Genomic DNA, 24,726 nt, shown 5'->3' on the forward strand with positions numbered 1-24,726 from the left:
GACCCCCACCCACTCCACCCCAATTCACAGCATGGGAGCAAGAGGTGGTAAACATCCTGCATCCTGATGGCCTCGCTGGAGTACACGGAGGAATGGACTCTGGTAAGTCGAATCTCAACTACTTCACCCCCCCAACCACCAGCATGCCAACCCCCCCCCCCACCCCCAATCTCAACCCCCCAGCACACAACCTCCCTGCCAATGTCTCACCAGCACAACCCACCCTAAACAACACCAACCCCTGAATGCCAACACAAACCATAGACAGCCACCACCAAAGCATGACCATTGCACATACCCATAAACCCCCCCCCCCACCACCCTCACAACACCTCCCACAAGGGAATGGCAGCACTGGGGGCCAAGGTCACTCAAAATGCACGCCATGGCACACACCGAAACAATAACCATACTCCTTTACCCCTGCAGGGCCCGAACGCCAACACACCGCCACGGAGGGTCCAGATTTGTCCATCCCACCCCCAGAACAGGCCCCCAGCGAGGACAGCAGCTCTGTCGACCTAGAACCTGATGACCAGCCCGGACCATCGGGGACCTCTGGACAGTCGGTTCCCCACACACAGACACAGGCCACAGCAGACCCAACCCCCTCTGGGAACACAAGCACAGCTCCCACCCAGCGGGCCCATGCCTCTGTCTTGCGGACGCGTCTATCAGCGGTGTGTCCGCCACTACAGGGCACCCAGGCTGACCCAACACCCCAACAACAACAGGGACCTGGGGGCAGTGGTAGTGGGCACACCGTCCAGGGGACAGAGGCCCAGGGAAACAGGGCAACTGGGAGGGCTGCTGTGCGACAGGGGGGGGAGGACAGGCCCAGGGAGCCGACTCTCCAAGAGGCCCTCACCACCATCATGGGAGCATACCATCACTCCCAGGAGATGATGGCGACGGTACTGGCCAGGTTCACCGAGATCCAGGCACAGCAGGAGGAACGGTACATGGGGTTCAGCAATGAACTCAGGAACATCGCTACCGCTATGGGGACCATAGTCCAGGCCCTCAACCGGATAGAAACCACATTGCGGGACGACCATGTGGCACCACAAAGGGCCCCTGTCACTAGCCAGGAACAGCCTACCACCTCCGCCGGCGCTAGTGGTCAGGAGGCCCCCACAGAACGACGGCCCACCAGAACCCCACCTCCTGCTGAAGAACAACCACCCCGCAAGAGGAACCTGAGATCTCAAAGGAAGACAGAGTAGGATGCCAAGACCCCCGCCAGCCTAATATCCCCCCGGATGTCATTCCACTGTCCCACAGTGTCACCCTGTCCAACCTTGAACTGCCCCTGCTCCATCCTTCCACAGGCATATGGACAATGCACCTGTGCAACCGAGAACTGGACTCTGCCATGGACATAACTCCACCCTCACCCATCACCGTTTTAATATCATGTACCAATATCTAGCACTAAAAATAAATCACTCATTGCACTGAAATCATTCTGGAGTCAGCCTGTATTATTTACAAATGTATAACACATTACTGATCAATAATGTTCTGTTATTTATGTGATGACAACATACCGATGTCAATAAGCATTAGTCCATGGGCTAACCAAGCAGAAGTCACGCAGTGGGTCATACAGCACTGAAAAGGGAAGGGAAAATCAAACATCAGTTTAAAAGAACTGGGGGGAAATACACAAAGTAAAGATGCAGGGGGCTTTCAGTAAATGTTAAATGGCGTGGGTGATTCCTACCTGTGTGCTACTGAAAATACTGTTGGATAACTCTGTCCCTGTTGTCTGGGTCGTCCTCTTCGTCTTCCTCCTCTTCACTCTCCGCAGGCTCCACAGCTGCTTCAACACCACCATCTGGACCATCCTCCTGCAGGAAAGGCTCCTGACGTCGCAATGCCAGATTGTGAAGCATACAGCAGGCCACGATGATCTGGCACACCTTCTTTGGTGAGTACATCAGGGATCCCCCTGTCATATGCAGGCACCTAAACCTGGCCTTCAGGAGGCCAAAGGTTCTTTCAATGATCCTCCTAGTTCGCCCATGGGCCTCATTGTACCGTTCCTCTGCCCTGGTCCGGGGATTCCTCACTGGGGTCAATAGCCAAGGCAGGTTGGGGTAACCAGAGTCACCAATTAGCCACACACGTTGTCTCTGTAGCTGTTCCATCACATAAGGGATGCTGCTATTTCGCATCACATACGCGTCATGCACTGACCCAGGGAACTTGGCATTCACATGGGAGATGTACTGGTCAGCCAAACAGACCACCTGGACGTTCATAGAATGGTAACTTTTCCTGTTTCTGTACACCTGCTCATCGTCTTTTGGGGGTACTAAAGCCACATGGGTCCCATCAATGGCACCAATTATGTTGGGGATATGTCCAAGGGCATAAAAATCACCCTTCACAGTGGCCAAATCAACCTCCTCAGGGAATACAATGTAGCGCCGCATGTGTTTCGTCAGGGCAGACAACACTCTAGACAAGATTTTTGAAAACATAGGCTGAGACATTCCAGATGACATGGCCACTGTTGTCTGGAATGAGCCACTTGCCAAAAAATGGAGGACTGACAGAACCTGCACTAGAGGGGGAATTCCTGTGGGTTGGCGGATGGGGGACATCAGGGCTGGCTCCAGCTGGGCACACAGTTCATGTATAGTGGCTCGGTCAAGTCGGTATCGTAGTATGATATGGCGTTCTTCCATTGTCGACAGGTCCACCAGCGGTCGGTACACGCGAGGATTCATCCTTCTCCTCGCAAGTCACAGCGGACGGTGCCTAGGAAGGACAACATGGAGCACAGAGTCAAACAAATCACAGGTACGTTCACCACTGCATGCATAGCACACGATTATCTATGTATTGAAAGGCGTGTATGTGTGGCAATGGAAGGCCTAGGCCTGTGTGACGCAGTACAAATTATGCCATGTGGGCCCTTGAAATGGCGGCTGCCTGACCTGTGAAGTGGGACAATGGGATGTGAGGTCAATGCGTTTGCGTGGCACACTGTGGCGGTAGGCGGTCGAAGACCGCTATACGAAGCCGCATTGGCTAACATTGAAGCCTATGGGTTTCAGGAGCCAATGACGAGGTGCGCCGGCGGTCGCGGTACGCACCGCCGCGGTAAGCACCGCCGCGGGCGTGACCGCCATTTTCTATCTGCTTAATCACTCGAGACCTGATCATCCACAGGAGAGGACCTATACTGCAAGTGCTGCTGTGACCTCGGTCTGGAAGTGACAATGGCTGCTGCGACTGGGGAAAGGGCCCCTGCCTTCACGTCTGAGGAGTTGGAGAAACTTGTGGATGGGGTCCTCCCCCAGTATGCGTTACTCTACGGTCCTCCAGACCAACAGGTAAGTACACTGGGTGCACATTGAATGGGCTATGCCTGTGTGGAGTGGGGTGGATGTAAGTTGGTGGGGTGGGGGGCGAATGAGGAGTGCAACGCACGACAGATGAGAGCATGTGCCATATGGCAAGGTTGGGGAGGGGGGGCCAATCGCATCTAACATGCAGAAAATTGATGATTTTTCCTTCCTACCCTGTACATGTCAAATAGGTCAGAGCCCATCAGAAAGTGGACATTTGGCGTGCCATCGCCAAGGAAGTCCGGGCCCTGGGGGTCCACGTCAGACGGGGCACCCACTGCCGCAAGAGGTGGGAGGACATCCGCCGCGGGACCAGGAAGACTGCCGAGTCACTGCTGGGGATGGCCTCCCAACCTAGGAGGGGTGCCAGTCGTACCCTGACCCCCCTGATGTCCCGGATCCTGGCGGTGGCCTACCCTGATTTGGATGGGCGCTTGAGGACATCACAGCAGACACAAGGGGGTGAGTATCAGCACATTCTGCTATCTCTCTGCGCAGTGGAGGCGTCTGGGTGGGGGAGGAGGGTTGTGGGTGACATTAGGCCAGGGCGCTTTCTGTAGTGTAGTCCTCTCCTTTAGGCATGGCCCTGTGCTCCCGGCCCCCACCTCTGTAGGGTGACAAGTACAGCTATCGATGGTCCAGCATCACACATGTGCGCCTTTGTCGTCTCTAGACCTGTTGTCCTAGTCAGAAGTACTGAGTAGTGTACCCCGAATGCGCGGCTTAGTGCATGAGGCTCCTGTGTCTGTCCTCTCCGCCAACGGTGTTGACATTGCATGCACTCAACCTGGTCTTCGTTTTTCTCCCCCCACCCTTCTTCTTCATCTTCTTGTGCATGTGTGCATTAGCATCATCAGGCGGAGGAGAATTGGCATCGGAGCACGAGGGAGCTGCAAGTCACAAGGCCCCGGTGGGACCAGGAACAGACACCGAGGGCACCAGTGATCTGGAGGGCGAGGGGAGCACCACAACGGGGACCGGTGGTGACACCAGCGACAGCGACACGTCCTCGGATGGGAGCTCCCTAGCGGTGGCGGCAACATCCGGGCCCCCCGCCTCTACAGGTACAGCCGCCACCCAGCGCACCAGCCCCGCCCTCCCAGCAGCCCCTCAGCCTACGCTCCGTGCCAGCTCGCCCAGGAAGGCGGGCGTCTCCTTCGCCCCAGGCACCTCAGCCCCTGCCCCTGTTACCCCTGCTGCCCTCAGTGAGGAGGTCATTGACCTCCTTCAGACCATCATTGTTGGGCAGACTACCCTTTTGAATGCCATCCAGGGGGTACAAAGGGAGGTGCATCGGAGCAATGCCTACCTGGAGGGCATTCATTCGGGTCAGGCTGCCCATCAACGATCGTTCAATGCTCTGGCCTCAGCACTGACGGCAGCCATTGTCCCTGTTTCCAGTCTCCCTTTTCTGACTGCCTCCAGCCTGTCTCTGTCCACTGTTCCTCAGCCTATCCCATCCACACCATCAGACCAGCCTGCACACACCTCAACACCCAAGGGCAGCTCATCCAGACACAAGCACCACAGAACCCACAAGCATTCACGCAAGCAACACCCAGATGCAGACATTCCAACAGTCACTACCACCTCTGTGTCCCCCTCCTCCTCGTCTCCCTCCTCCCTCCCTGTGACGTCTACACTCACACCTGCATGCACACCACCATCAGCCAGTGCTTCCATCACCAGCACACCCTCCAGTCCAGTCCGCACACGTGCAGTCACCACCCCCACTACCATTTACACGTCCCCTGTGTCCTCTCCCACTGTGTCTGTCACCCCCTCTTCCAAGACACAAACGCAGGCAGACACCCACCCAACAGCCATCCACCTCACGACAGCCTCCAGCACAAGCACCTGCACCCAAAGACAGCACACCTTACTCTCCTACAACCACATCCTCTTCCTCCACTCCCATCACCACTTCTCCTACCTTTTACCTTGGTCCTAAGAAAGTTTTCATCGCTAATCTTGACCTCTTTCCCTCCACTGACCCACCCCCTCCATCTGCAAAGAGTCCCAAGAGCACCTCAGCCACCACCAGCCCAGCTTCGAGTGTCACTGTGGTGCATGGGTTCTGGAGTCCACCCTTTGCCAGCAGTGACACTTCAATCAGCAGCAAGGGGACAGCCAGCCCCCCCCCAGGCAAGAGGACCCGGAAACTAAAGGGCCGCCGTGAGAGGACTGACACGGCTGCCCCCAAGGAGCAAAGTTCGCCCACTTCACCAGCCACAACAGCTAGGGGAGGCAAGGGCCCGAGAGCCCCATCTAAGGAGCGAAAGGGCAGCAGGGCGGAGAAGTCAGCCAGCAGGAGCGCGGAGCAGGAGGGGCCCACAAGCCCCATCCCGGGTGTTAGGGAGAACACCAAAGGGCCCAGGACTCCGTCACCGAAGTGTCCAGCAACAGCACGGTCGGAGGGCGACTGAGCAGGGAGTCCAGGCCAGGTCTGGCTCCCTTGACTTACTGGACGAGCACCGCTGAAGAGGGCCCCGCCGTGCAGAAGAGCACCGCTGAAGAGGGCCCCGCCGTGCAGAAGAGCACCGCTGAATAGGGCCCCGCCGTGCAGAAGAGTACTGCTGAACAGGGCCCCGCCGTGCAGAAGAGCACCACTGAACAGGGCCCCGCCGTGCAGAAGAGCACCGCTGAAGAGGGCCCCGCCGTGCAGAAGAGCACCTCTGAACAGGGCCCCGCCGTGCAGAAGAGCACCGCTGAACAGGGCCCCGCCGTGCAGAAGAGCACCGCTGAAGAGGGCCCCGCCGTGCAGAAGAGCACCGCTGAACAGGGCCCCGCCGTGCAGAAGAGCACCGCTGAACAGGGCCCCGCCGTGCAGAAGAGCACCGCTGAACAGGGCCCCGCCGTGCAGAAGAGCACCGCTGAACAGGGCCCCGCCGTGCAGAAGAGCACCGCTGAACAGGGCCCCGCCGTCTCAAGCACCGCTCCGCTGGGCCCTTCCTGTCAAGCACCGCTCCGCTGGGCCCCGCCGTCTCAAGCACCGCTCCGCTGGGCCCTTCCTGTCAAGCACCGCTCCGCTGGGCCCTTCCTGTCAAGCACCGCTCCGCTGGGCCCCGCCGTCTCAAGCACCGCTCCGCTGGGCCCCGCCGTCTCAAGCACCGCTCCGCTGGGCCCTTCCTGTCAAGCACCGCTCCGCTGGGCCCCGCCGTCTCAAGCACCGCTCCGCTGGGCCCTTCCTGTCAAGCACCGCTCCTCTGGGCCCTTCCTGTCAAGCACCGCTCTGCTGGGCCCCGCCGTCTCAAGCACCGCTCCGCTGGGCCCCGCCGTCTCAAGCACCGCTCCGCTGGGCCCTTCCTGTCAAGCACCGCTCCGCTGGGCCCCGCCGTCTCAAGCACCGCTCCGCTGGGCCCTTCCTGTCAAGCACCGCTCCGCTGGGCCCTTCCTGTCAAACACCGCTCCACTGGGCCCTGCCGTCTCAAGCACCGCTGCGCTGGGCCCCGCCGTCTCAAGCACCGCTCCGCTGGGCCCTTCCTGTCAAGCACCACTCCGCTGGGCCCTTCCTGTCAAGCACCGCTCCGCTGGGCCCCGCCGTCTCAAGCACCGCTCCGCTGGGCCCCGCCGTCTCAAGCACCGCTCCGCTGGGCCCCGCCGTCTCAAGCACCGCTCCGCTGGGCCCTTCCTGTCAAGCACTGCTCCGCTGGGCCCCGCCGTCTCAAGCACCGCTCCGCTGGGCCCTTCCTGTCAAGCACCGCTCCTCTGGGCCCTTCCTGTCAAGCACCGCTCTGCTGGGCCCCGCCGTCTCAAGCACCGCTCCGCTGGGCCCCGCCGTCTCAAGCACCGCTCCGCTGGGCCCTTCCTGTCAAGCACCGCTCCACTGGGCCCCGCCGTCTCAAGCACCGCTCCGCTGGGCCCTTCCTGTCAAGCACCGCTCCGCTGGGCCCTTCCTGTCAAACACCGCTCCGCTGGGCCCTGCCGTCTCAAGCACCGCTGCGCTGGGCCCCGCCGTCTCAAGCACCACTCCGCTGGGCCCTTCCTGTCAAGCACCGCTCCGCTGGGCCCCGCCGTCTCAAGCACCGCTCCGCTGGGCCCCGCCGTCTCAAGCACCGCTCCGCTGGGCCCCGCCGTCTCAAGCACCGCTCCGCTGGGCCCTTCCTGTCAAGCACTGCTCCGCTGGGCCCCGCCGTCTCAAGCACCGCTCCGCTGGGCCCTTCCTGTCAAGCACCGCTCCTCTGGGCCCTTCCTGTCAAGCACCGCTCTGCTGGGCCCCGCCGTCTCAAGCACCGCTCCACTGGGCCCCGCCGTCTCAAGCACCGCTCCGCTGGGCCCTTCCTGTCAAGCACCGCTCCGCTGGGCCCTTCCTGTCAAACACCGCTCCGCTGGGCCCTGCCGTCTCAAGCACCGCTGCGCTGGGCCCCGCCGTCTCAAGCACCGCTCCGCTGGGCCCTTCCTGTCAAGCACCGCTCCGCTGGGCCCGCCGTCTCAAGCACCGTTCCGCTGGGCCCCGCCGTCTCAAGCACCGCTCCGCTGGGCCCCGCCGTCTCAAGCACCGCTCCGCTGGGCCCTTCCTGTCAAGCACCGCTCCGCTGGGCCCTTCCTGCATGCACTGTTAACGGTTCACTGTGCCCACCATGCCTCCTCCTTGACCAGTGGAGACTGTAATCCACTTGAGAGACTGTGGCTTTGCACTCCCCAGGATGGCACAGTGGGCAACCCACCCACTTGTGAGACTTGAGAGACTGTGGCTTTGCACTCCCCAGGATGGCACAGTGGGCAACCCACCCACTTGTGAGACTTGAGAGACTGTGGCTTTGCACTCCCCAGGATGGAACAGTGGGCAACCCACCTACTGTAGAGAATTGAGAGACTGTGGCTTTGCACTCCCCAGGATGGCACAGTAGGCATGGTGGCCCCTTCGTGGTTCTTGCGTCGTGGACTCATGTGGCTGTGGTGCCCCCCCTTCCCTTCCCCCTGAGGTGCCTGTAGTTTTTTCATCAGATGCCCCTGCAGTGTTCTCTCCAGAGGACTCAGGTCTCCTGTGTGGGCTTTGCCCTTGTGTTGTTACACTTTGGCCCACGGACACTTCGATTTTCTTTTGATGTGCAGGACTAATGGCCTCGGTTATCCATTGCACTGTATATAGACTTATTTTGATATTGATTTTTTGGCTAGTTGACCATAACTTTTCAGAGCCGTTTTTGTACATAAATTTTTATTCACAATTTAATTATGTCTTTGCATTTATCAGGGGGGTTTGGGTGGTGTCACTGTGACTTGTTGCTTTGCATTGGTGTCTACATAGTTTGGGGGGGTGGGGGTCGCATATGTGTGTGCCGTAAGCTTTCCTCCTCCCCCTCCCGTGTGTCGTAGGTGCAGTACTCACCGTTGTCGTCTGCGCCGGCGTTCGTACTCGTGGTAGATGAGCAGGTAGACGAGAGCAGGTAGTATGTTTAATTCGGGTTCCATGCTGTCCTCCTTCCTCGTGGAGTGCGTAGAGGTGAGCGTTTTCCCGTTCGTAGTCTGTTTCCGCCGTGTTTATATCGGCGGGGCTCCCGCCCCGGAAAAGGTGGCGGATTGGTGAGTTATGATACTGTGGGCGGTACATTGTCTGCCGCCTGCCTGTTGGCGGTGACCGCCACGCTGTTTGTCTGTACCGCCGCGGCGGGCGGAGTGTTAATGTGGCGGGCTGTGTTGGCGGTTCCCGCCAGGGTCAGAATTCAATTTTTTGGACCGCCAGCCTGTTGGCGGGTTGGCCGCCGCTTTATCACCGACCGCCAGGGTTAGAATCACCCCCTAAGCGTTTCAAACACCGAAAGCAGCATTCACTTCGGCAGCAATCCTTCGGCATGTGGATGTACCTTCATCATAGAAACAGATGCTTCATCATATGCTATTAGAGTTGTTCTTTCTGAATAGCATACTGAAACCGGAAACCTTCATCCAGTCGCATTCTATTTCAGATCATTAACAAACACTAAAAAAGTATTATCTGTTAGCTGGAATGTGACCGACCACCTGAGTTTTCAGAAAAAAACTTGCTAATTTATTCAGCATGATTAATGAAAACATTTCAAATCAGAAAATAGGAAACTGGAGATAGCCTTCTCTACACCGCTGGATCGGGGTCAATGCAGAGATGATGTGCGCCATGACGGCCTGGAAGAAGACTCGGCAAATAATTTGCAGATGAAGGGTAGTGTTGACAACAGGTGTGAGATGGATCAGGAGGATGTGGTGGAGCTCGATTATGAGGAGGATATGGATGAGTGGGAGGACAGGGATATTTGTGAGCTGGAGGTGAGCAGTATTAAGGGGAGGGTGCGATGGCGCAAGAGCGGCGCAACCGATTCTTCTGTTTCTAATTTGCAGGAGCACATGGCTGTTGCCGGTCCACAGAAGGTGTGGCACGGGATGGCACGTGGTCGTGGGTCAAGAAGGTTGCACGGCCTTTGGGGGCGCAAGGCAGAGGTAAGGGACAATGGTGGTCGGTCTGGGGGGACTGTTCTGGTGTCAGTGGGACATGTACATGTAAGTCTATTGGGGTAGGTGATTTCTCGATTCATGAGGCAACTTCGGAAGGGGTCTTGCAGGGTGGGGACACTGCAAAAACTAAGGAGGCCGGTATAACAACAGCAAATGAAACTGGGAACCAGACGACTGGAGATGTCACGGGGTCTGAGGACAAAGATCGGGGGGGACACAAGAAGCGGCTTCCATACATGGGTCTGGCCATGTTGTTGGGTTCCCACGTAGCGGATAAAACAAAAGCTAGGATTTGGAAGCATGAATATGTGTACGTTTTTAAGCTCCTAAATAGGGACATACAGGCCAAAGAGGGATCCAAGGAAGAGGGATTGAAGTTAGCGCATAGACCGAGAGTCCCAATCACAATGGATAATTGAACTTCAGACTTTTTGATTTTTGCAACCATATACTGCGAGAAGTTCCCAGGCAGGCCCATAGCACTTTTTAAATACATGGATATTATAAGAAAAGCCCAGATGCATTTTGGGGGCTATGAATGGCTGAGCTACAATGAGGAGTGCAGGGCTAGGGTAAGTGTCAATCCTGATAAACCCTGGGGAGATGTAGATCCGTAATTGTGGATGCAGTAGATGGCGTCAGCACAGTCCACGACATCTACACACACTGCAAGTGGTTTGCCTGTGGTTTACAAGCCTTTTCAGGCCTGTCCCACCCAAGGAGGGGCGGCGGTGGGTCAACGGACCCCGGTATCCACGACAGGAGCCTGTTGGAACTTTAATAAAGGTTTCTGTTCCAGACAGCCCTGCAAATTCAAGCATGATTGCCCCAAATGCGGGGGCCGTCATCCAGTCACACAATGTTTTTCACTCTCCAGCCCAGCTGAGTAATGGAGAGCGACCAAGGGACGAGGCATGCAGGGTGCTCCTGCGCCAAAGGGCTCCTATGCCAATTAGGCTGGAGGCTCTTCTGCCCTGGTTACATAGCTACCCAGATAGCAACACGGCTCATAAGTTAGTGTGGGGTTTTCAAGAGGGTTTCCGGGTTGGTTACCAAGGTCCATGTCTGAGGAGGTGGGCAGACAATTTGCGGTCTGCCAAGGAGATGCCACAAGTGGTGCAGGCCAAAGTGGCTAAAGAGGTGTTCTTAGGTAGAATTGCGGGCCTTTCTATGTCTAGCCAAGTAGGGATTTGATGCTATCTCCTTTGGGAGTAGTGCCAAAAAAGGCACCAGGTGAATTCCGCCTGATTCATCATTTGTCATGGCCGGAGGGTGCCTCTGTTAATGATTTCATTGCACCCGAAGACACTAGATTGGTGTATGCATCTGTAGACGATGCCATCAAGTTGGTCAGGGGGCGTAGCAAAGTTGTGGAGTTGGCAAAATGCGACATCCAATCAGCCTTCAGGCTGCTGCCCATACAACCGGAGGATTTTGATTTGCTGGGTATGCAATTTGATGGGGCAATTTATGTTGACAGGGTACTCCCTATGGGGTGCGCCATTTCGTGTGCCTTTTGAAGCTTTCCGTACCTTCCTACAGTGTGTGTTTGTCAAAAAGAGTGGTCATCGTATGGTGAGGCACTATTTGGATGATTTTCTTTTCGTAGGTACAGCTAGTTCTGGAGCGTTTGGGAGGGCGCTGAGAGCTTTTTAAGAGTTGTCTCAATATGTGGGAGTGCCTTTGGCTCCCGAGAAGACAGAAGGACCACAATCCGTTTTAACCTTTTTGGGTATAGAATTGGATGCGAATGCTTTGGTCGCCAGACTGCCAGTGCCTAAGGTGAAAGAAATGCTGGAGTTTTTGGGCACTGTGCATGTACTCCGCAAAATTGATCTGCACACAGCTCATAAGCTGGTGGGCTATCTTAATTTTGCTTGCAGGGTAATACGGGGAGGTAGGACGTTCTGTAGGTGTTTGGGTTTAGCCATGTCAGAAGCAGTGTTGCCACATCATAAGATACGTGTCTCGTTAGGTCTGAGAGAAGATGTCATGGTGTGGGAAACTTTGAGGCGCATTTTAATGGTGTGTCCATGTTTTTCTGCGAGGACGATACAGTTTGACAAGTAAAAATATTTTCAGATGCAGCAGGAGCCACAGGTTTTGGGCTTTTCTGGGATGGAAGGTGCTGCTTGGAAGCATGACCCACGCAATGGCTGCAGCAGGGGAGGAGCATTGCATTTCTTGAGTTTTTTCCACTTTTGGTGGCATTGGCGGTATGGGGGCATGAGTTAGCTAAAAGTCAGTGCTTTTTCGGGTTGACAACATGACAGTCGTTGACCTAGTTAACAGTCAGAGAGCGAGGGACCTCAGGGTTTTGCGCTTGTTGCACCAGTTTATGCTTCGATGTTTGTCTTTAAATGTTATTTTCAAAGCTGCTCACATACCTCGGGTGTACAACGAGATTGCAGATTCCCTGTCTTGTTCACAGTGGCAACGTTTTTCGTACTTTGGGAGTGTGGGGCGTGATGATCACTGGGCTGGTGGAGGTGTCCTTAGCAGAATTCGCTCTGTGGAGTTACCGACTGGCATGGTTGGATTTTCAATCCTTCAAGTTGTTTTCAGGCAATTTTTGGTTGCAAGGAGCTAAAGAACTAGAGTTACGCTCGTTGCGTTTTGTGCTTTTTATGATTGGGAAAGGTCTGTCATCCATGACCATAGGTGGTAAATTGGCAGGGGTCTCCTTTTATGGGAAACTGTTTTTGGTTTGGATCCAGCGAGGAATGACTTTTTGGGGAAAATGCTGAAGGGCTGGGCTAGGGTTAGGTCAATTTCCAGGAGGGCGGCGAGAGAGCCTATTACTTTTGAGATATTGCTTGAATTTTTGCATGTTTTGCCTGTGTGCTGCACGGATGAGTACAAGTTAGCTTTGTTTCGTTTATGCATGGTGTGGATGTTTTTTGGCGCTTTTCGAGTGTCCAAAGTGTTGGGGGTTGGGAGAGCGGTAGGTGTGAAGGTCAAGGAGGTTTGCCTGCATGGGGATCGGTTGGGGATTTGGCTCAGGCACTCTAAGACTGATCAGTTAGGGAAAGGCAAACGGGTATGGCTGGAAAAAGGTGGTAATGTTGCAGCTTGTCCGGTTTTCGGATGGCTGAGTTTTCGGGGAGTGAGGGGCTTCGAAAGGGAGAATGGAGTTTTTGTACATAGGTCTGGTGCGAAGCTGACTAGTTTCCAGTTGTTCCATGTGTTAAGGATGGCTTTGAGGCGGACGGGGTGTCACGCTATGGATTTTGGTACGCATTCATTTAAGATTGGGGCAGCTGCTGCTGCAGCGTATTTGGGTTGGGACTGGGCAAAGATCAGGGCTATAGGGAGATAGAAGTCTAGATGCTGCAAGCGCTATGTGAGGCCGTAGAAGGGCTTGTTGGGTTTGGAATGGTGCTGGCTAATCCATTTTGGCATGCGGTTGGGGTGTGGGTTCAAATTTCGAGACCACTGTTACCGTTCTTTTTCTTTACAGGGTGTGTGTCCGGCCCACGGAAGGAAAAGATGGTCACATGGCTGGTCGGATATTCCTTTATCCACTGGATGGCGAAGTTTGCGGAAAAGCAGATTTACAGACGGGCTTTGGGACTCCCTAGTGGTCAACATGAAGTTTTCTGGTGGGGCAAAAGCGGCATGAGGTGGGGAAATCTGCTTCCTTTAATTAATTCTAGCTTGCCGAACTGGGGTTGTCCCGATTTGCTGTTAATCCATCTGGGGGAAAACGACCTCATGAAACTATTAGGGCTCACACTACTGTAACACATGCAGAGAGACTTGGAACTCCTCAAACAGAGGTTGCATGGTACCTGCTTGGTTTGGACTGAGTTTGTGCCTCGACGAGCGTGGAAAGGGGCCATAAAGCATGAAGTCATGGAGCGGGCTCGCAAGAAGCATAATCGGGCTATGGGGATTTTTTGTTGGGCACATGGGATAAAAGTCTTAAAACATGAGAACATCACAGAGCAAGATGAGGCACTTTTCAGGGCAGATGGAGTGCATTTGTCCGAGTTGGGGAAAGCGTATTATCTGACAGATCTGAGGTTATTGGTGGGGGACCTGTGGGGAGAGAAGATGTGGCTCAGAGAGCAGGTGTGAGGCAATCAGGTTGCAGTAGTGTGTCTTTTTCCTTTTGGTGGGGCAGCAAAACGCCAAGTGGGTTTGTGCTGAATGGCAGTAGATGGGGAAAGGTGGAGGTTCAGATATGGGCTTGGCCACCCTTCTAGGGGAAAAACAATCAGTTGAAGGATCAGGGTGTGGGGGATGCACAAAGCAAGTAGGGCATGAAAGTGAAAGGGGAATGTGTAGGGGAATGGAAGCGAAAAAGGGGGGTTTTGAGTGAAAAGATGAGCAAGGAAATCTTAAAGGGTAGGCTTTATTAAAGTTGGGGTTTCACGTTGAAAAGTTAAAGTTATGCATTATTGTTTAAATCCTGTCCTTAATACATGACCTTTTACACTGAACGATTGGTGTCACTGAAGTATGTCCCGATGCCCATTCTACCTGCATCATCAGAAACAATTAAGTTAGGGGTTATGGTCTTAAGGCCAGATATTTTTTTGCTGTGCCCATAAATTTTTATGAACCTTGCCACGACGAAATTGGAGTCACTGTGCAGGCAGAAAAGTATCACATATCGGTATGCTGTAACTCCAAATTGATTAAAAATCTTACGGAGCCAGAAGTCCCGATCATTGAGCAAGAACAGACACACGCATAAAATGTGTGCTACTGATTCTTCGTGACTGGGGGCATGGCCTGTTTACATGGCTGACAGGATGTGTGCTCCCGGCCAGGCAGGCAGGCAGCTAAATCCCCTAAATCCTGCATCATGCTACCCAATCCTGTTTTTCCAAGGGCGCCATAGCCTGCTGCCACTTATAGCCGCACGTAAACTGAAGGCGACCTGAGTATGTGGCAAGGGGTAAGATTCCCGTACCTGCGACCTAGCTGACCCAGCTGCGTCTATTGCGGCAGCCCATGGTGATAAGTGCGGGCCAACGAGACTGCATGGCAAGAACAGCAACTACATAGCCCTGGCCTCCCTGGGGCTGCAGCACATGGAGAAGCAGGCCGCACGCAGAATGCTGGGCCCCTGCGGAGTGGCTCATCGGTATCCACCTGCATCCGGAAGGAATCGCAGGTTGAGCCCTCTTACAACCAGAGACTTCCTCATGTGCAACCGATTGCTGCGCGCTGGGCTAAGGGACTGCTCTGCAAGAGCAGATAACCTACTGCAGCTACGAGTGCCTTGCTTTGCAAGGGTGAGGGAGGGGGGCATCGGCCCTGGGTGATACCCCTGCAGTCTCTCCCAGTGAGGCTCTCCTACGATCTACCACTACCACCTGAGCTGTGGGAGGAGAACCCTGGTGGCGTTGCAACCCGGCCTGTGAATCATCGCCTTGAGGCTTTGAGGAGAGCCTGCTTCCTTTGCACTATGCTTGCCATCAGCAGTGACTGTTGTGGACATGCTCCCGGCACCCCTAGACTAGCTGAGGCGGTGTTGTTACCCCGGGAGAGCAAAGCTTAGCATGGTTTAGGCCCAATCCTACCCAGAAAGAGGCCCTACAGTCCAGAGAGAGCAGCTGGCATTGTGCCCCCTTGCTGATTGAGGAAATTGTGTCACTACGCTGTGGTTGTCCAACTGGGGCATCTTCTTAGACTCGCAGGGTGCCTTTTCCTCCTCTGTGTACTGAGGGTTAGGTGCTGAAAATCATAAGTTCAGCCCCTTCCTAGCAGGGGGGCCCATGCAGAGTATCCACTGAAACCTGGAGAGGGCTGCCCCTACCAAACCTACTCACATAATACCATCAGAATAAAGCCCATTCCTACATCGCCAGGGGAGCAAACTACTTACCCTAGGGGCACCTTTCCTGGCGACTCAGACGAAGGCTGGTGTCTGGACCGTTAGAGGCTATCTACGGAGGGCTCGCAGTGAGTAGTGTGCTTTGTGATTTGGGTGCCCACGTGTAGGGCTAGTGGAGCACTTGAGGTCATCATGGGTAAGGACAAGAAGTCCTGTGTCCTTGCCACAAACATCATTACTCAGTACAGCAAGCTGTGACAATCCATTCAAAGGATAACAAGACACTCAGGTGTTACTGAGGCAGGAAATCCATTGGAGGGGGACTCTCAGCCATCAAGGGCAGAACTGTTGGTGGCCATACAAGGATCTCAGACTGCACTAGAACATAAAATTGGGATGGTATCCAGAGGTATTAATCTACTACAAGCTGACCTACAAAAAGTGGTAGATAAAGTAACAACAGCTGAAGTTAACATGATGACCTTGCAGGGGGAGGTGGAAGCCCTGAAACGCCAAATGGCCACAATAACAACTACAGCAGCAGTACTGGGCAGGCGAGCAGATGATGCTGAAGGCTGCTCTTGCCTCAGTAATATCTGATTCCTGAGTTTCTCTGAGAGGGTGGAGGAGCCCTCCATGGAATAATTCCTGGAAGACTGGGTGCAGACTGTGCTGAGGCTGCAAACTGTCTCTGACCTGTTTGTAGTGATGAGAGCGCACAGGCCTAGGTGCTCCTGCTTTGGCCCACCTCCCCAGGCAATCTTCGCCAAAATCCTTAGTTCTTGAGGCAGGAATTGCATATTAAGAGTAGCCTTTGAGTAGAAGGTTCCATAATTCGACAACAGTAAAATTGCTATTTACCCGGATTAAACGAAATAGGTACAGGATCAACGTAAATCCTTTATAGCTGTTAAGCAGAGTCCCAGATCAGACATGATACCCGATACTATGGCTAACCTGAGGGTGGCAGATGGGAAGGAATGAGAGTCACAATCTTTGCTTTATTGCCAGATGGAATTTTAAACATCTGCAATGTATTGATGTGGCTGCTTGAGAATGTAATCACTGCGTATCAGGCTGGGAAGGAGAAAAACATGCACAGTCGAAAGTCTGTTGCGAACACCAAAGTTGGAGGGCTTTGGTTAGTGGTTATGTCGTGTTTTTACACTCTGATTAGAGGTTCCTTACTTCAAAGTCATAAATGGGGATGGAAGCTTATGTAACTGGCTGGATTAGCTAGTAGATCCCTGTTGGACTTACTGGGGAGCTGTGCTCGTCCTGGCACATGCTTGGGGTGGGCATCAGTAGTCAAATGATTGAATTATGTTTTCCATAGGTGGGAGGGTAGATGTTCTGTTTGCTTGCTTTGTTCACCATTATAGTTATTCAGTCACAGAGCAGATTGTAAGGTCTTGGACAGCGCCATGGGAAAGGAGACAGATTCATACATTTCCACATGACGATGCGGGGTGACTACAGGGTTCCCACCTGGAATGTACGGTGCTTGGGCACATATGTCAAAAGATGTAGAGTATTTATCCTTCTTAAACAACACAAAATTGACATTCCTTGTCTTTAGGAATTGCACTTAGATGATGATGGGGTCTTGAGACTGGCTAACAAGTGGAGGGGATGTCTTTTTCATTCTTGTTACTTGAGATATACCCGTGGGGCACTGATATGGGTGGCATCTGGGGTCCCGCTTTCTATTATTTACATGGAAGCTAACATGAGCAGCTGTATGTCCTCTTGCAGAGCACCTTGGGTGGGAGTAGGGAGTCCTCAAGGAGGTACTGAGGGGCACCTGCCTGGGTCTCAAATGTAGAGTCCGCTGTCGGTTTCAGACGGGCCTTCGCTAGGAGAAAGCAGAATTGACAAGAATACAGGCGGCATTCCTGACCTGCCCAGGCTTTCATAGAGGCGAAACACTGATCCGTAGATGGCTGGGAGAACTTTGGGACCAACTGGATAAGTACACTTTGTGCTGGTACTTCCAGAGATTGCATAGGGAGGGAGAGAAGTCAGGAAGGCTTTTAGCCTGGATGCTTTGTAGAGAACAAAGCCCACCAGCTGTGACCCACTTATCCACTCCTGAGAACGCTAGGGTCACGTCCAGGGAACATGTCAGGGTTGCCAGCTTTCCCAGCTCCTGTTTGTACTTGCGATGGAGCCCTTAGTGATATGGGTGCACCGGAAACTAAGAAAGAAAGGTATCCAATCAGGAGATGTGTGTTGCATGATATCCCTATATGCAGATGATGCTTTGTTCTGCTTGACCTCCCCCCGCGATGCTGTGCCCCAGCTGCCTCACTTGTTGGAGGGATTCTGGAACATATCCAGGATACGGCTCATTAGAGCCAAATCTTTGGTGTTCCCCCTCGCTTCCGTGGCCAGGATGCCAGTTAAGCAATTGCCAGATGTGGGCCTGTGCTGGGAGATGACCCAGTTTTGCTACCGGGGTAAAAGTGGCACACACCCAGAAGCATCAGCTTCACCTCAATGTGGAAAGGGTAATTGACGGGTTGAAGTATCAGTTCTCTTTTGGAACATGTTGCCCATTTCATTAATGGGCCACTTGGCCATAGCCAAGATGGCCCTGCTCCCTAAACGCCTGGACATCTTACAGAATTCCTTGACTCCTATACTGGCCAGGGCTTTCCAACAGTTGGACTCCATTCTCATATCTCTCCAATGGGTGGGAGGGTGTAGTAGGGTAGCCCTGATGAAATTGACAAGGAAGTATGATGAGGGAGAGGTGAAGGTCCCATGACTTGATTTATACTAATTTGCGGCCCAATTACAACATGCGGCTTGTTGGCTGGACCCAGCCAACAATTGGGAAAAGTGTCTACTGACTGACAGAGTGGTGGCCAACTCCCTGCCCAAATTCTTAATGAAGGGTGCAGGACTCCCGATGGGTTTTCCTCAAATAATTAGGCATACAGCAATACTCTGGCATAGATTTGTTTGGACTATACTGAAACGAGCCCCATTCCACTGAGAACTCGCGCTCTGGATACTAAAACCTGTTTGATGGATGATGGACAACATGTCCTTTCAAAGGTGTCATGATGGTGAGTGTGAACTCCTCGGAGACCTATACTCAAGCGAGATCTTCCTCATTTGCAGAGGCTTGCCTCGCTTTCTCTCTAGGGCCCGGTCATTTTCTGCAACATGTGGGACTGACTGATATAGCCAGGGAATCATGGACGTCCTATCCAGCTGCTCCTCAACCCACGCATACTCTGGGGGTGCTCTTGACTTGCAGTGTAGGCCGCCATTTGATTTCGCTATTATATAAAGCCATGCGCTTTGATGTTGTGGGACCTCCTCCACGCCACATCTCATCTGGGACATAGACCTAGACTCTCCACTTACTGAGGGAGATTGGTCACAATTTAATGACCTCACCCATACTGTCTCATGTAATGTCAGATTTAAGTTGGTGCATTTACATTTTTTTACACAGAACTTACCTAACCCCCAAGGGCTTGCACTGCATATCCTCCTCTCACTCAGACCCATGCCCCAGATGTAGAATTGGTGGGTCCGATTTCATGCACTTAGCATGGCAATGTTGGAAGGTGCAAGGATCCTGGACCAGGGTGGTAGTGGATATACAGAGGACTGTACATAACTTTTGAACATACACCACAGTGCTGTCTCTTAGGTAATATCAGATGACCAAAGGGCAGAAAGATAGCATACAGATTCTTCACTTGGTGCTAGTCCTGACCAGGCTTTGAATTCCCATCACCTGAATAGGACAGAAAGCACCTGATTTTAATTACTGGCGTAGTGATGTGTTGAAATGGTCTGTAGCCAAGGAATCTCACATGAGGCTCAACAGACATGATGACAAAGCGGTAGAGGATCTTACTGTTTGGAAAGATTTGTGTGATGTCTTCCTGGATACAGAGGGAGCCATGACCTCCTCAGGCAGTAAGAGTTGTGAAACTGAGGAGAGTGATGGGGAAGCAACGGTCAGAGATAGTGAGCCCAATAAGAGTAACCTGGGTCTATAATAGGTGTATATACCACCTTGGTGGATCATGTGTTTAGGGTCTCAGAAAATATGTGGGGATTATTTGGTCATCCTTATGTTTGTCCAACCCATCAGTAGTGTCTCACATGTCTATTGTTTTAATGAATGATGCTGTTTTGCTCATGATAAAACTGAAAAATAAAGGTTTAAAAAAAATAGATTCTTCCTGACTGTTGCAGAGTCAGCACATCTTTGTTAAGGGCTTCGGTAACCACTTTGGACCGTCAATATAGTACCAAGACGGAGATACATCAGCTGGATCTTATAATAGTGTCTAAAACTCTCTGTTATGTATGCCTGTGGCATCAGATGCTTGTAAGTATAAATGGGCATCCAAGCATGACTTCTACATCGAAATGACTCTTTTTCCTTAATGAATGAAATGTGTCTTACTTGTTTATTAAGGAAGTGTTTAAATTGATTTTTTGTTAAGGGTTAAGGGTTGAAAGTGTGCCTTTTACTGCAATTGCTTATGCATTTGTAAATTGATCTGTTTAAATTTCTTCCCAAATTAGGGCTTTGAGGGTTTTAGTATCAGCCATGTGTAGGGCACAGAATTTTTTTATAGCCCTGACTTGTGGACCTGGTCTTGTTTGACCAGTCCAAACACAAGTCTAATTTGGGACTGTGAGGCATCACCTGGTAGGCCAAAAAGAATGCAGACAACTTTGTATTGTGAAATATCTAGAAACAATGTTAACTTATCCAAGAAGGCTTTGGCCCAATAGACCAAAGTTGAAATTAGTTTGGCCTTTATCACGTGAATTAGTGGACTCAGTGTGGGCTTTGCAGTGTTAGCCAGGAGTTTCCAAAAAGCAAAAGTGAGTGAGGCAAGCCCGGGTTTTCTGGCATTCAAGTGCTGAAGGTGAGATCCGCAGTCCTGAATCCAGGCTTTCAGATATTTATAAGAACTCCTTCTCGTCACAATGGCGCAGCAGGACATCAAGTAGACTTTGGAGGCCAAAGCTAGTTTGACTCAGTAAGACTACATCATCTGCATATTGCAGGGTTCAGATTGGTTTTTAAGCTAGTTTTGATGGATGAGAGTGCTTGATCTAGTAGAGTTGTGAAATCTGCTAAAAACAGGATAAAATGGAGGCGTCCAGGAAACATTCCTGTTTGAATTCTCTGTTTGAATTTTAGAGGACAATAGATGGTTTTCTTCCAGCTTGACTTGGGACCATGTGTTTGTATACAGAAGCTGAATTGCACAGAGGAGATTTAAAGACATTTTCATCCCTTTCACTTTTTCCCAGAGTAGGTGCCTGTGAACATGGTTAAATTCCTTTGAAAAGTCGATAAAACATGTGTAAGGTGACTGACTTTTGCTGATTGATTTTTCCACAAGAATTTGAAGTGCTACTAGGTTATCCAGTGTGCTTGTATTGGGCCTGAAGCCAGTATGATTGAAGGAAATTAGCTTTAGGGACCACGATTCTTGATCTTCCAAAAAGAGCCTTGCAAAATATTTAGCCTTCAGGTCCATCAAAGCAATCAATTGGTAGCTCTCAGGATTTGCATTAGGCCCCTTTTTATAAATTAGGTGCAGCACCAAGCCACACCACGAAACCAGGACTAGGTTCATTGCCAAGCAATGGATGAACAATAAGAGTTCTGAGCACTCAAATAGTCAAACGAGAGTCAATGTCCAATTCCGGAGAGTCAGTTTCCAGTATCCAAAACATATCTGCATATCAAAAGTCAAGTGTCGGAGAGTACGCCATGTGGCGATATCAGCGTGCCAATACGTTTTGGATACTGGAACCGTTTCAGCCTTCTATGGCCTTTCTTTAGAAATACTTTTTGTGTTACTACATTTCAGCCCTGAGGAAGTCAAGGGCCCACTCACCATACAATAAAACATGTGTTGGATGTTCATTTAGGTTTAAGGGGTGGGTACGGGCATAATGTGGCAAGAATGTTTTTAGGGTTTAGGGGTGGGTAGGGGCATAGGGTGGGAAGAGGGGTTTAGGGTTAAGGATTGGGTAAGAGTATTGATTGCTAAGGATATTTTCTAGGGTTTAGGGATGGGTAGGGGTTTCAGGTGCTAAGCGTGTTATAGGATTTAGGGGTGGGTAGAGGTATGGGCGGTAAGTGTGTTTTAGGATTTATGAGTGGGTAGGGGTACAGGATGATAAAATTAAAAAAGGGGAGTTTGAGGGTGTCCCTGAAACTAAAAAAGCCCTGTAAATTTAAAATTATTACAATAATTAAAAAAGGGGGATTGGGGTGTCTCCCCCAGTAAAGAAAAAAATGAAAATGTATATTAATGTAATAAAGGGTGGGTGGAGGGGGCAGGTCTCCACCCCCCCCCCCCCCCCCAAAAAACTAATTTTGCAGGAGCCGGCTAGGACCGCGGGGGGTTGAGGCTCCCCCAAAATCCTTGCACTGTCTCACTCTCTTTCATCCCGTAATGGGATGGACGAGAGAGAGAGAGAGTCATTGCAATGGCTTCTGAAAACAAGTCACAGGAAGGAGTGACCTGTGGCAAAACGATTAAGCTCACAGACACTCCCGCTGAAATTTGAGGGTTTTAGTCCATGTGTGTCTCTGGTCATTTTCCCTACTTTAATTTATTTTTTTACTTCAAAAGTGTAACATTCATAATAAAAGGTGATCTCTCACTTTTTAATTAACAAATACATTTTTCAATTAGTCAAAAATATCTCTTGTAAGTATATCATTCAACAAAGCCTAAAGACTCTCCCTTTCACTCTCCTACTCTTAAGCTCACATTTTAAACGTACCAAACCATAGAAATTCACCAGTAATAGTTAGAGTTATCTCAAGTAACTATAACTCGTGCCCTAAGGTAACAATAACTCGCTCCTCCACTATGCACAGTTATCTGATCAATAATTTAACTGCAGATGTTACACTGACATTATCAAAGATGCTATCAAAGATGTCATGAGTTCTGTAATTTGTGGGTAATTAGCTGTGCATGGCATAGGTGCAAGTTATAGTTACCTTAGGGCACGAGTTACAATTACATGAAAGAACTCTAACTGTAACTGCTGAATTTTCGTGGTTTTGTACAAGTAAATTCAGAACCTAACTATAACGTCCCTCTAACCTTTTTTTTTCAGTGATTTCTTTGTTTTTTTACATAAAGTGATTTTAATTACTTTACGTTATTCCAACCCCTACCGCGCACGACCGAACAGGCCTTGCAGGCAAGCCCGTATTATCACCCAACCCCGCGCTACACATGGCCTTTGGCCGTGCGCAACGCAGGTTGGCCACAGGGCCTGTCTCTGTCAGTGGATGTGTGAGTGGGTGCCTGAGTGGGTCTGAAAGTGGGTGTGTGGGTCTATGAATGGGTCAGAGTTGGTGCATAAGTGTCTGAGTGGGGGTGTGAGGGTGCGCCTCAGCGCATATATGAGTGAATTGATTAGTGTATGAATGAGTGTGGTTTTTCTTTCAAATGTTTCCATAATTGAGAATATTTTGCAAATAAATCGTGGAAATGTGTGAAAATTCACACATTTTCATGAATAGCACATGCTGTGACGCAAAATTATATTAAATCTATAATTTGCCCCTAAAACACACCTATATCACCCCCCTTGGGGGTCAGGGTACCTTCACCCTGACCCCTTATGCCACTTTCAATTCCAGTTTTCACCCCCAGGGACTGTGTCCCGTGAAATAAAATGGCAGTCGCAACTTTCTAGTCAGGTTGCGGTCAGCCAATTGCCATGCTTCTTTTCGCACACATATTAAAGAAAATTCGCAAACTTCGTGATTAATCACGACCAGAGATAAACAAATGTATTTGCCCTTAAATATCTCCTAAACTACTGAATGGATTTACAGCAAATAACAAAAAGCACAATCTGCGTACCGACAGCTAGCTTTCTGCCAAATTTGGTGTAATTCCGTCCAGTGGTTCAGGCTGTAGACATGATGACAGGTCCTATGGGAATTAATATGGGAAACGCAACATTTTTTGAGCCCCCTTTTTCTCTGCCCCCGCTTGACAGATCACCCGAAGCATATTGTGTGCAACAAGAATCACTGGGCCACTTATTTGGGAAAATGTAATGAAGATTTGTCAAATGGTGGCAAAGCAAAGATATAGGCAGGTCGAAAAACGCTTTTTCTATGGAAACATGGTCCTAACTGTAATATATATTACTTAATAGCAGTCACCAGTAGGTTGTTACAGTTAGGACCATGTTTATATGTATATATATATATATTTATCTATATATATGACTTTTTTGGGGGAAAATTTCATGAAGATTCATCAAACGGTGACAAAGATAAGGAAAGTCAAAAAAGCTTTTTTCTATAGAAACTATAGCTATCTACTGGCTATCTGGAGAGATAGATATACAGATAGATAGATTCCTTTTTTTGTGAATGAAGCCATTTGAGATCAGGTCTTATTGATCAAGGAAGTCAGATATTTGCTTTTTGAAGTTCATTTGTGATATTCTGAAGAAGATTAGAACGAGTTTGTTGATCTTTTTTCCCCGCTACCGATGCTTCTAGGATGCTTTGTAGAGTCCCTTGCATTAGCAACAATATGTCCAGTAGCGCAGGATTGGATATATTAAAATAAAAGTAGAAGATGAAAACGGTGGGGACAAATGTTTCCCTAGAGATATCTAAGCCTTGCTCTGGGGGCTCTTATTCGGAACGGACATCAGCTGAATCATGTAGGAATTATCTCCATTTGGTGCAATAATGGGCTCCAAATCCCAATGAACATTGTAAACATGGAGACGAGGTAAATCTTGACCCAGTTTATAAACCAGCTAAGCCAGGTAACAGTGATAAATTAAAATCTCGTAATTCGCTTGATTCTGTTGATTGCTCGTGATCTCTGAGATACTGATCTCAGAGATAAGGGACTTTTTGCCAATTGAGGATGAAAGTAATGTGGTTCTCACCCCCTTAGAATGATTGGATGATGAAAAAAAGTGTTTTGTTACACAATTTCCTAAAGAACATGAAAGGTGAGATATACCATCTGTCTCTCTGTGGGTAGGAACGAAAGGGCTTTTATCTATTGAGTAATTGCTAAGGCCCCTGGAGTCTTATCTTTAGATGCAGTTGTCCACCTCTTCTTGCCATTTAACAATATTCAG

The sequence above is a fragment of the Pleurodeles waltl genome, chromosome 6 (assembly GCF_031143425.1).
Source record: "Pleurodeles waltl isolate 20211129_DDA chromosome 6, aPleWal1.hap1.20221129, whole genome shotgun sequence".
In the NCBI taxonomy this organism is placed as follows: Eukaryota; Metazoa; Chordata; class Amphibia; order Caudata; family Salamandridae; genus Pleurodeles; species Pleurodeles waltl.